The sequence below is a fragment of the Nansenia antarctica genome (assembly GCF_963989245.1).
Source record: "Nansenia antarctica genome assembly, chromosome: 8".
Lineage (NCBI taxonomy): Eukaryota > Metazoa > Chordata > Actinopteri > Argentiniformes > Microstomatidae > Nansenia > Nansenia antarctica.
In genome coordinates, this window is record NC_137678.1 from 23199829 (window position 1) to 23209042 (window position 9214).

Consider the following 9214-nt stretch of genomic DNA (forward strand, 5'->3'; position numbering starts at 1 on the left):
ACTTAGTCAAGTCTCGAACTCGCAACCTTCAGAACTCTAGTTGGTTGCCTTAACCACTGCGCCAGCCAGACCGCTGTGTCAAATGCAATGCAAGTTGATAGACATACCTATTTATTTTATTTTATTTTTTACACTTTTTAATTTATTTATCCATCGATCTATCTATCTATCACACTTTCAAAATATCAGGTTATCTATCACACAATCAAACTATCGATCGATCGATCACACTTTCAAATTATCAAATTATCTATCTATCACACAGTCAAACTATCTAATCTATCTATCTCGTGTGAAGTGGGAACTAATATTTCCTAAAAGACACTTGATGGAACTGTCGTTCGGGATGTAGTTTCCGCCTGTGAGCCTTTTTTGACGCACGTATTACTTTAGCCAGTCTTTTAGCCTGCTCGCGACCAGGCTAATTATATCTGACTCAGAAGGAGCTCAACCAAGCAGCGAATTATTTGAGCCACATTGATGGAACCGAACGCGAGCTAACATTATCGAGGCTTAGAACTTTATCGAGGCTTAGAAGATAATCCACCTTAGTGGAATGGGCCCCTGGGGGGCGTGTGGACAGTGTGGACAGTGTGGACAGTGTGGACAGTGTGGACAGTGTGGACAGTGTGGACAGTGGGGACAGTGTGGACACCCACCTGATGAGAGGCCATTTCTGCTTCTCCAGGGGCTCAGTAGGAAGCAGAGACACGGGGACCAGAGGAGCCACCCCCACTCTCTGAGGATCACACACACACACACACACACACACACACACACACACACACACACACAACAAACAGTTACACATCAGAAACACACACACACGACAATCATCAGACACTCACACCACAATCAGTTACACATCAGAGACACACAAACAACAACATCAATCAGTTACACACTGTATACATACACAGTCGGACAAGGCCCGTTCAAAAATTACACTTTCTGTTGCTGCACCCAAGCTGTGTTCCAGCCCTTCCACCAGCCATCCCATACTCTCCATACATTCAAGACCAGACTCAGGACCCATCTGTTCAGACTGGCCTTCCTACAGCATGGCAGAGGTCCTGAGTAACACTATCCCCCCATAGCTGCCTAAGCTTTTACAACTTTCTTCGTTCTTTTTTAATATGATTTTATCTCATATTTTTGCTCAGTTTTTTGTTTGTTTTGGGTTTTTTTGGCTTCTCTTTGTTTTCTGTACAGTGTCCTTGAGTTCGAGAAAGGCACTTTTAAATTAAATCTATTATTATTATTATATACGTAACACTTCAGAGGAGCATCTGATGTACACAGACGGTCTCCTGGGACCACTCACCGCGGTCGACTCCTTCTTCATGTCCGTGTTCTGAGAGATCTCAGTGGAGACGTGGTCTATAAATGTCAATGTAATGAGTATTATTTATATTTATTTATATGATAAATATTCTAAAATAAACACGTTTTCCAAAAGAACTACGCGCACCAGCATTAATCTCCTGTGAATGACAGTATGCCTTTGACTGCCTGCACTTTACCACCAAGACACTATGGGGCGCAGTAGAATATTGTGCAACAGCAGAATATGATCGTTGAGAGCTTGCGAACGTGAAAACACGATTATTGAGAAGAAAACATTCAGTAGCTAGCTATCATGCCCCAAAAAAGGCCACTGCTGCCGACCGAGTCGACAAGCCTGGAAAGTTTCGGGTTTTCATCCAAGAAACCAAACTTGAATTCAGCTGCACCTGTTATGACACCTAACGTTGAAACTGTTGAAATAGCAGAGCTCAAACAAAACCAAGTGCTTCCGAAGAAAGTAGCAGAACTCACCTCCATAAGGCAGGGCTTGACATTAAGCTTTTTCAGGTACTTGTCCTTCGGACAAGTGAACTTATCTTTTACTTGTCCGAGAGCTCAAGTTACTTGTCCGAGAGCTCAAGTTACTTGTCCAAATCCAAAGATTTTGAAAAAGCAATAATATTAATAATAATATATTATACTCTCACCAGCCACTTCATTAGGTACACCTTTTCAACTGCTTGTTAACGCAAATATCTAATCAGACAATCATGTGGCAGCAATTCAACGCATTTAGGCATGTAGACATGGTCAAGACGATCTGCTGAAGTTCAAACCAAGCATCAGAATGGGAAATAAAGGTGATTTAAGTGACTTTGAACCTGGCATGGTTGTTGGTGCCAGACGGGCTGTTGCGTGATATTATAGTGTCAATATGGACCAAAATATCTGAGGAATGTTTCCAGCACCTTGTTGAATCTATGCCACGAAGAATTGGCAATATGGCAGTTCTTAAGGCAAAAGAAGGGGTCCAACCCCAAGGTGTGCCTAATGAAGTGGCCAGTGAGTGTATGTGTATGCAAATAACACATTTGACTACTATTGATTTGATAATGATGTATCCTTCAGTGTTTCCTCCAGGATTTTTCCCATTAGTGGCGGAGCGGATATCTTTCGTGCGCGCATCGCGCGATTTTTTTTTCTCGCGTGCACGCGCATAAAACGCGCACTGGCGCTCAAAACAAGGACGTAGTTTCACCAAAAACTATAGGGTGGCAACAATTCTAATTTCTTAAATAGCGGTTAAGTCATTAAAGCCAAGCAGGTGATTTTATATAGAAGGTGATCAAATACCAATATATCCTACAGCTGCAGCGGAACATGCGGCACGCGCATGACACACACACACACACACACATACACACACACACACACACACACACACACACACACACACACACACACAGAAAGATCAATACGAAGTAGGCCTATGAGAGTACACGCACAAAACCGGCTAACGTTACTCATTAACTGTTTACACAAGTAAAATCACAGTGTGACAGTCAGATGAAGCATTCGGTAAACAACAACAGCAAGGTAATGCTATCAGCTGAGTTAAAGAAAACAACTTTTACCTTTGAGGACACCAACATGAGCCCTGTTTACCCGTACCTCCGCCGTTCTGTTCGTGGTGATTTTAGAAGCAATAGATTATTTTTGCCACGCGCTTATTGCTATGAATAGTTCGAAGCTAGCGTGCACGTTAGGTGCGAGAATGCTCGGTTAACCCATTAGCGGGAACATTATTTGTTTCACAAAATAGGCTGATTTAATTGACCATGAACATCAGAGACATGCATTAATGTTCATTTAAAATACTCTATACTGAGCACTGGTATAAGAACATGAACCAGAGAACAGCAGTGTTATGTACGACAGTATGTCATTGCAGCACTTTGTTGCACTTTACGACGTCACGTTCTGTACGTCCGTTAGAGCTTTACGACGGTGTGTGTGTGTTGTCAGAATGAATGGCACTTGACAGTAAACGGAGCTCAGTTTGTATACCTGTGTGGATCTACATTTATTAGCATAACACAAACATAATAAGCAGTAAATGCAATAACCCACAGTCGTCGCTGATGATGTTGCATTTTCGATTAGGATACGGGATTAAAGGCACCGGCGTGTGTCCCGCTAAATTGGGACCAATCACAAAACTGTTTTGAAAGCGCGTCGCCTCGCCTGTTGAGAGATTCAGTCTCGATTGCAGTGTGAACACAAACGACGAGGTTAATTGCAACATTGTAACATATTGTAAATAACTACCCCTAAATCGTAACGAAATGTTGGTCTGGAGGCGGCCTAAATCTAGCTTCAATCTGCTTTTTTTCTGTTCTCCGGTCATAATAACTCGCTGCCTTTCTGCGCAGCCTGAATCAAAGTGGACTGTCTGAATCATTTGGTGGCGGAGGAAATTCATTCGTGGCGGCCCGCCACCAATAAATGCATATTAGAGGAAACACTGGTCCTTAATTTTCAAATGTATTCATTAAACAATATTTTGTAATTATTTTAAATTATTACGATGGGGTAATCAGTGATTACCCTAACCCTTTTAGATTAAGATTGGCCACAAAAGGGATGAATATCTAGGAATATTTACAAAAAAAATGTGTAACTATAGTCCCTCCCCAATGGAAGCAATCTTATTTGCTAGCTTTTGGATAGTATCCTATATTCAAATTGAGAAATCTATCATTAGTGTCATTCTGAAGTTCGCATTGCGATGTGCTGGCCTTAAAACTTCAAACCTAAAATATAGAACTACATGAAAATAAGCGGCATTGAGAGGAAGCGAATATGCGTTCACGCGAATGGCACTAGTGACAGGAACCCACAACGTAGGCTACACTATGGCTGCGTTCGTAAACTCGCTCTGGAATCTGATCAGCACTCATGGAATGCCTTTTGTCCAATCAAATTACTTGGTCTCTTTATGACGTTGAACGCAGTGTGCGCTCTGGCGGTCTGAGCGAATTTACGAACTATGACGATAACGAACTACAAGAGACTGAAATAGCCTCAGCGAGAATGAGGCGCGGCATCGCTTTGCTTGTAATATTTTTTTTTACTATTCAGATCGGAAGGAGGAATTCATGTTTTGCAGATATTAATACATATTGATTTCTTTTTTTGTTTTAACTTGTCCATCGGACAACTGCAGGAGGAAGTCCACTTGTCCGAACATAAAATGTACTTGTCCCGGACAAGCGGACAAGCCTTAATGTCGAGCCCTGGAGTAGATACAATATTAGCAAGCAATGAATTAGTTCAGGAGTTTGTGCCTTCAGGCACTTTGAGTTGCCCTTGTTGTATGAAATGTGCTACACAAATAAACTTGCTGTGACTTGTTTGTATAAGCAAATTAACCAATGTCACTTCAAAAAATTAATCAAAATGTTTCAGTGCTTATTACATACATTTTAAACTTCAAGACAAAGTATTTTTAAAAATGCAGGTGAAAAAAACACACATACACATTCTTGTTTGATACAAGTAATACATACATGTATAACCCTAAAGCTATAAGCGAGTAAGTAAGTAAGTAAGTCAAATGTATTTCTATAGCACCTATCCCAGACCAGGGGTCACAAAGTGCTTTTACATATATAAGAACATAATAAAAGAGCAAAAGTTATAGCAGGTTAAAATAGGCAAACAAGCGAAAAATAAGAACAAGTAACGAACAACAAGTGTACAACAATATCAACAGGACACAGAAAGACAGGCGTGTGGTGCTGACCTTGCTGGTCTTGGCTGGTGTGGGCTGGGTGGGCAGAGGGGGGCCCGCCGTGGTGGCGGGGGGGGCAGCGGGCTGCTGCACGGCCGGGTGGTGGGGCACCGGCTGGCTGGGCGGGCCTGTCGGAGGGATGTTCTGGACCGAGATGCCGTGGGGGGTGATGTAATGGATCTGACCTGGCGTGGTCACGTTGACCAGGTCGTTGGTCAGGACCTCGATCTTGTAGCCCGGCGGCAGGAGGGTGTTGAAGCCCATGATGAGGTCGGGGTGACCCTTGAAGAGCTGGGACACCCGGCTGATCACTCCAGGAGCGTCGATGCTGTGAGGAAAGAGAACGTTAGTTAATAAAGTTAATACTTTCAGACGGCATCTCTGTTTTTCGAACCGTTCGGCCAAAGATGTTTAAAACAAGGTAAGTAGGTAAGTAAGTAAGTAAGTAAGTAAGTAAGTAAGTAAGTAAGTAAAACTTTATTTCTATAGCGCCCTTCACAGCACGGATGCACAGGGTGCTTTACATCAAAGATAAGGGATAAAATGGGTGAAAAGAAAAGTGCAATCAAACATCGTCAAAAGGTATAAAAAAAACGAAAAAAAACACAGAGGAACACCCCAAAGGGACAACATAAACAGAACATAAACAGGAACATACGGTAGCTATGGGTGACTAACGGCCTGCCTAAACAGATGAGTCTTTAATTGCCGTTTAAAAATGAGTTCTGAGGGAGCGGCTCTCAGGTCAGGGCGTTCCAGAGTCTTGGGGCCGTCACCTCAAACGCTCTGTCCCCTTTAGAGGTCATGATGGTCTAGGCGATTGTTGTTAACACAAGAATGTCCCCCGGGAAGCTACAGTGAAAGGCCACCCTGCATTGAAACTGACCGAGACTTGAACTCCTTCAGGATGTCACGGAAGTCGTTATAAACTTGGGGCTGGTTCCCAAACTGGAGCTTCACCTGGTTCACATAGGACAGCACATCTTCAACCTATGGACACAGCAGGGAAGGTCAAATACATTTTGTAGACAGACATAGACAGAAGGCATCAAGACCATCAAACATCACATTAAGCTTCATTGAGGTGCCATGCCTTTGAATAGTTGACAGTTATAGCTGTTATATTACAACTTTGTTAAGTGATGACAAACTTCCCTCATACCTTATCATTAGGCTGATCTTTAGGTCTAGCTCGCTTTAGTTTAATACACCTATGGATTTGAGACCAATTCATTCGTGGCGGCCCGCCACCAATAAATGCATATAGAGGAAACACTGGTCCTTAATTTTCAAATGTATTCATTAAACAATATTTTGTAATTATTTTAAATTATTACGATGGGGTAATCAGTGATTACCCTAACCCTTTTAGATTAAGATTGGCCACAAAAGGGATGAATATCTAGGAATATTTACAAAAAAAATGTGTAACTATAGTCCCTCCCCAATGGAAGCAATCTTATTTGCTAGCTTTTGGATAGTATCCTATATTCAAATTGAGAAATCTATCATTAGTGTCATTCTGAAGTTCGCATTGCGATGTGCTGGTCTTAAAACTTCAAACCTAAAATATAGAACTACATGAAAATAAGCGGCATTGAGAAGAAGCGAATATGCGTTCACGCGAATGGCACTAGTGACAGGAACCCACAACGTAGGCTACACTATGGCTGCGTTCGTAAACTCGCTCTGGAATCTGATCAGCACTCATGGAATGCCTTTTGTCCAATCAAATTACTTGGTCTCTTTATGACGTTGAACGCAGTGTGCGCTCTGGCGGTCTGAGCGAATTTACGAACTATGACGATAACGAACTACGAGAGACTGAAATAGCCTCAGCGAGAATGAGGCGCGGCATCGCTTTGCTTGTAATATTTTTTTTTACTATTCAGATCGGAAGGAGGAATTCATGTTTTGCAGATATTAATACATATTGATTTCTTTTTTTGTTTTAACTTGTCCATCGGACAACTGCAGGAGGAAGTCCACTTGTCCGAACATAAAATGTACTTGTCCCGGACAAGCGGACAAGCCTTAATGTCGAGCCCTGGAGTAGATACAATATTAGCAAGCAATGAATTAGTTCAGGAGTTTGTGCCTTCAGGCACTTTGAGTTGCCCTTGTTGTATGAAATGTGCTACACAAATAAACTTGCTGTGACTTGTTTGTATAAGCAAATTAACCAATGTCACTTCAAAAAAATAATAAAAATGTTTCAGTGCTTATTACATACATTTTAAACTTCAAGACAAAGTATTTTTAAAAATGCAGGTGAAAAAAACACACATACACATTCTTGTTTGATACAAGTAATACATACATGTATAACCCTAAAGCTATAAGCGAGTAAGTAAGTAAGTAAGTCAAATGTATTTCTATAGCACCTATCCCAGACCAGGGGTCACAAAGTGCTTTTACATATATAAGAACATAATAGAAGAGCAAAAGTTATAGCAGGTTAAAATAGGCAAACAAGCGAAAAATAAGAACAAGTAACGAACAACAAGTGTACAACAATATCAACAGGACACAGAAAGACAGGCGTGTGGTGCTGACCTTGCTGGTCTTGGCTGGTGTGGGCTGGGTGGGCAGAGGGGGGGCCGCCGTGGTGGCGGGGGGGGCAGCGGGCTGCTGCACGGCCGGGTGGTGGGGCACCGGCTGGCTGGGCGGGCCTGTCGGAGGGATGTTCTGGACCGAGATGCCGTGGGGGGTGATGTAATGGATCTGACCTGGCGTGGTCACGTTGACCAGGTCGTTGGTCTGGACCTCGATCTTGTAGCCCGGCGGCAGGAGGGTGTTGAAGCCCATGATGAGGTCGGGGTGACCCTTGAAGAGCTGGGACACCCGGCTGATCACTCCAGGAGCGTCGATGCTGTGAGGAAAGAGAACGTTAGTTAATAAAGTTAATACTTTCAGACGGCATCTCTGTTTTTCGAACCGTTCGGCCAAAGATGTTTAAAACAAGGTAAGTAGGTAAGTAAGTAAGTAAGTAAGTAAGTAAGTAAAACTTTATTTCTATAGCGCCCTTCACAGCACGGATGCACAGGGTGCTTTACATCAAAGATAAGGGATAAAATGGGTGAAAAGAAAAGTGCAATCAAACATCGTCAAAAGGTATAAAAAAAACGAAAAAAAACACAGAGGAACACCCCAAAGGGACAACATAAACAGAACATAAACAGGAACATACGGTAGCTATGGGTGACTAACGGCCTGCCTAAACAGATGAGTCTTTAATTGCCGTTTAAAAATGAGTTCTGAGGGAGCGGCTCTCAGGTCAGGGCGTTCCAGAGTCTTGGGGCCGTCACCTCAAACGCTCTGTCCCCTTTAGAGGTCATGATGGTCTAGGCGATTGTTGTTAACACAAGAATGTCCCCCGGGAAGCTACAGTGAAAGGCCACCCTGCATTGAAACTGACCGAGACTTGAACTCCTTCAGGATGTCACGGAAGTCGTTATAAACTTGGGGCTGGTTCCCAAACTGGAGCTTCACCTGGTTCACATAGGACAGCACATCTTCAACCTATGGACACAGCAGGGAAGGTCAAATACATTTTGTAGACAGACATAGACAGAAGGCATCAAGACCATCAAACATCACATTAAGCTTCATTGAGGTGCCATGCCTTTGAATAGTTGACAGTTATAGCTGTTATATTACAACTTTGTTAAGTGATGACAAACTTCCCTCATACCTTATCATTAGGCTGATCTTTAGGTCTAGCTCGCTTTAGTTTAATACACGTATGGATTTGAGACCAAGTCATTCGTGGCGGCCCGCCACCAATAAATGCATATAGAGGAAACACTGGTCCTTAATTTTCAAATGTATTCATTAAACAATATTTTGTAATTATTTTAGATTATTACGATGGGGTAATCAGTGATTACCCTAACCCTTTTAGATTAAGATTGGCCACAAAAGGGATGAATATCTAGGAATATTTACAAAATTTGTAACTATAGTCCATCTCCAATGGAAGCAATCTTATTTGCTAGCTTTTGGATAGTATCCTATATTCAAATTGAGAAATCTATCATTAGTGTCATTCTGAAGTTCGCATTGCGATGTGCTGGTCTTAAAACTTCAAACCTAAAATATAGAACTACATGAAAAAAAGCGGCATTGAGAAGA